Genomic DNA, 4,947 nt, shown 5'->3' with positions numbered 1-4,947 from the left:
ACAACTTAAGTTCACACTATATTCCCTGTGGGATTCGACCCTAACCTAGTTGGGTTTTATATTGACAACGATCGCTTACACTAATTCAAGAGTGTAACTTAAGAGTTAAAAAAATGGTGCCGTTGCCGGGGAATATGGTTGTAAGCTAAAGTTTATATGAGCTAATTGACTGTTAGTTAAGTTTCCTAGATTTACATTTATTTGTTGTTTTTGTTTATTTACAGGATTTTATAGTGTATTCCAAGCACCAGAAGTTCCAGAGAAACATTATTACCAGTAAATACAAAACCATAATAAATAGGAAGAATGGCAGAACATCAAGAGGCTAACAGACTGGCAGCCTTAGCTAGAGCTCAGGTGAATGCACAAAATGTTGGGCAACATGCACTACATCCAAACCCTGAGGATGAAGATTTGGGGATAAGGAATTATTGAAACCTGGTAACCCAAGGCGTGCAGAGCAGATAGCTGCATAAGTGCCATGCAATATTAATCAGAACCATCTGTTCCAAAGAAAATAAGAGTACCATTCAGTCCAGTATGATTTGAATGATGACGATGACGGCATAGACAGGGCAGGTGCAATGGGTGCAATTATTCCTTCACCGTTGGCACCCGGATCCAAGTTCAACATTACGAGTACTATGATCCAACTCCTCTATCTGAAGGGGTTGTTTGGTGACCTTCCTGGGGATGATCCGAACCTGCATTTGGTGAATTTTTTCCCCATTTGCAAATCTTTTGATAACCCAGGAGTGGGCTAGAATGCTATCCGATAGAGGTTGTTTCCGTTGTATCTGGATGGGGAGGCAACATTGTGGCTGAATGAGCTTATGCCTGATTCTATCACCCTCTGGAAATAATTTGAAGAAGCATTCCTAGAACGGTTTTTGCCACCCTCCAGAAGGGTACAGTTGAGGGATGAAATCAACAATTTTAGACTGCTTCCTACTGAAGCTTTGCATGAGACTTGGGAGAGATTCAAGAAAAAATAACACAGTGTTCGAACCATAATATGATGGAGAATTTATACAGGGCCCTCAACTCTGTAATAAAGGCTATTATACATAATGTTGCTGGTGGTTTATTTGTTGATCTATCTTTTTAAGATGCCTCAGCTATGCTAAATAGGATGACCAAACAGAGTTGGGCTTGGCATACCAGGGAGTTTGTGGTAGCAAGCCCCACTATTTCTGTTGGTAGATCTGCTAAACAACGCAGAAGAGATAAGAAGCATGATCAAGACATGGCCCATCTAAAGGCTCAGATGGAATTTCTCACCAAGAAGTTATTGTCAGGGAAGACTGAGAAAGTGAATGTTGTAACATCTTAAGATCGAGTGGATGTGGAACCTGAAGAAGAAAAATATTATGTTAATAATCAGGAGGGTTTTCGAGGCAATAACCAAGGGAATCAAGGTTGAAACATATATGAAAAGCCTGATTACAACGACAGGGAGCAAGGAAATTAGAGAACCAATAATGACAGAAGTGCTTTATATATTCCTTCTGGAAATCGGGAAACTGCTGCAACTAGCTTTGGAAAGATGTCCATGGAAGACATTATGTAGAAATTGTTAAAGAGAGTTGAGGCCACCAAATTTGGTGTAACCACCATGAAGACCAATCTAACATCCATCAGTCAGTTGGTGCACTTACTCTACACTGCTATCAAATAATTAGAGCAGTAGATGATCCAACTTTCTGTTGTATTTAACCAGAGAAAGAGTGGAATATTACCAAAAGAGTGGAATATTACCAAGTGATACGGTTCAGAATTCTTGGAATGATGGCTCATGTATGGCGATTACCACTAGGAGTGGTAAGATATTACCTAGCCCTTCTATGGGTAAATCTGTAGATGGTGAGGTAGTTATTGATGAATTTGAAGAAAGTATTCTAGTGGAGTCTGAGAATTTGGATAATTCTGTTAATGTTTCAAAGAAGGAAAGAAAGAAGTAAGAGGAAGTGGTGTTGAAAACTATCCTAAGACCATTACCTCCCTTTTCTCAACAATTGAAGAAGAAGGCTGAAGATGCAAAATTCAGCAAATTCCTGGCAATGCTTAAGCATTTGGCAATAAATGTGCCTTTGGTTGAGGCACTTGAGAAAATGCCAGAATACATGAAGTTTATGAAATACCTTGTGAACAAGAAATGAAAGGTTAGCCTTGAGCCATAGGAAAGCCTTCTCCATTATGGCGCTATCTCTACAATGTCTTTAGTACAGAAAAAGGCAAATCCTGAAGCGTTTACCATTTTGTGTACTATTGGTTCCATGAAATTCACAAAATAACTATGTGATCTAGGAGATAGTATAAACCTAATTCCACTTGTTGTGTACAAGAAACAAGTATTGGGGGATCCTACCTCAATGAATATGCGGTTGGTGATGGCAGATAGGACTGTGAAGTGACTTGTGGGCATATTACATGAGGTTTCGGTAAAGGTAGCCGACTTTATTCTACCTGCTGATTTTGTAGTCCTAGATTGAGAAGTGGATTTTGAAGTGCCCATCATCTTGGGTAGGCCACTACTTGCAATTGGGAGAGTAATAGTAGACATGGATTTGAACCAACTAAAGTTCAGATTCAATGACAAAGAAGCATACTTAAAAATACACTCATCTATGACTCAACAAAAAGAGATGAGTGTTTTCTCAATTGTTGACGTATTCTATGAAGATGGTAAAGGGGTATCAACAGGTTGTTTTGGCGAAGTTTGAGTAGTCAAGACAACCAAGTCATGTCGCGACAGTAAATTAGGCGCTATTGGGAGGCAACCTAAAATTTTTATATTCCAGTAAAGTGTTTATTTTTATAGTTAGGATTTTGTATAGAGAAGGTGAAAAATAAGAAGGTCAGCTGAAAGATCATGATGACATTTCTGATAAGCCGTCACAACTGTCATAAGGTTTTAAAAATGTCGTCAGAGAGGCCAAATTTGAGATAGTTTTTGTTAAGGCTGATGACATCAGTAGTAAGATATCACACTTGTGATAAGCCGTCACAAGATGTCATCAAGAAAACCTTGAAATCATTATTAGACCATTTTGGTCCCACTTGAGAAAATCCAACTCAGCCCACAATCGAACCTCCTCATATTCCCGCCTGTCTTATTTTCTTTCCATCCTTAGTTTATTTTTTTCTTTACTTAGTTTATTTATCTACTCCTTCCAAATAATTTCCCAAAGTTTATCAAGAAAAACATCTTCCTTATGAGTGTGGGATTTGAAAGCAAAATCAAGAACCTTTTCCATTCTCCTGTTTTCCCCCTCTAAATCCTGTGAACAAGTGAAATCGCCTACCAGGTATGCCCAAAATTCAACCTTTCTTTTCAAGTGGTAAGTGATAGTTGATGATAACCTAAGTTCCCAAGAAGCTTGAACCAAGTTCAACTTGTCAAAAAGGGCTAAAATTAAAACTAAGGTTTGCTGTGCAATCCTAAAGCTTTTAAGTTTAGCTAAAAAAAATGGAATTCAACTGAATTTTGAGAAATAATGGGACAAAAATTAAGTTAAAGTCAAAATTGGGGTTCTGATAAGAGCTGACGATATTCATGATAAGCTATCAGAACTATGATGGCTTATAAGAAATGTCGTCAAAGGCTGCTAAGAATAAAATGGGTCCTATTTAGAGCTGATGACATTTGTGATAGGCTATCAGGGTTGTGAAGGCTTATCAAAAATATCATCAGAAGTTGATAAAATCGTATGAGTTCTATCTAAGGCTGATGATAATTGTGATAAGCTATCACAGTCGTGACGGCTTATCAAGAAATATCGTCACACCAGGAACCTGAAGCATGAATGAGCCTTCTCAAAGGATGTGAAGCTTAAATGATTAATATGTTTGTGTTTAGGCTCTTAAAGATTAACTAATGGTTTTTCTATTGCAACAGGAACCCTATAATGGCACCCAAAGGAAAGATTCCTATTCTTATAAAGAAAGAACAACAGAAAAGTGTACGCTGGAGACTCATTGATGAGGAGTCTGATTATGAAGAAGAAGAGCCTCTGCTCTGGAAGAAAAAGAAGAAGTAAAGTCCAAAAGTTCTCTCACCATCCAAACCAATTGAGGTAGAGGATAGAGAGGAAACTAAAATAACAACATGTTCTGAGCAGGAGGCATCTGAACATTTTGAAAATGAGCAGCATAAGTCTGAACATGCTGAATCAGAGGAAGAAATTTTAATACTTGACCTCACTAGAGATTCACCAAAGAAAAATAAGAAAAAGAGGGAGAAGAAAGGCAAAGATAAGAGAGAAGGCCCTGACAGCAAGGAAGAAAGAAAAGTGAAAAAGAAGGCAAAAACGAAGGCCGAAAAAGAGGAGTTGAAGAAAGAAAGAATGGAGTCCCTAGTGGACAATGAGAGATGGGAGAAGGATTTAAAAGCTAGGGCTGCAGGTGAATCATCTAGCATACCCCCTACCACTGCAAGGCCAGAAGCTCCTGATGGAGAAAAGGTAGCAGATGATGCAACAGCAGGTTCAGAAACTCATGAACCCCAAGCTTGAGTCATTCTAGGTATACTCTAACCCTTAGTTTAACTTTATTTTCAATTTTAAGTTGAGGGTGTAGGATAGGATGTTGTTGTAAAAATTTTTGATAGATAATTAGTAGTAATACAGGTACTTGAGGCAGTTATCTTGTTTTCTGACTTTTGAGCACCTCTCCATTGATATGAGTTTATAACTATGTGAATTGTATTCATTTATAATTGTGATGCATCTTTTTGTGACATTAGTCTGGCAGCTTGACAATTTTTGCTGAACAAATTGCATGAATTGGATAAGTAGTGATATGAGATATACTTGAGTGCTATGTATGTGTGAGGTGTTACTCAGCTTCTACTATGTGCCGAATCTAGAACTTACCCTCTTAGACTTGCCTAGCTTGTAAGATAGGGGTTAAGAAAGGATCATAGGCTATGTTTGATTGTAACCCACT

Source organism: Capsicum annuum, chromosome 1 (genome assembly GCF_002878395.1).
Source record: "Capsicum annuum cultivar UCD-10X-F1 chromosome 1, UCD10Xv1.1, whole genome shotgun sequence".
Taxonomy (NCBI): domain Eukaryota; kingdom Viridiplantae; phylum Streptophyta; class Magnoliopsida; order Solanales; family Solanaceae; genus Capsicum; species Capsicum annuum.
This window is presented reverse-complemented; position numbering follows the sequence as displayed.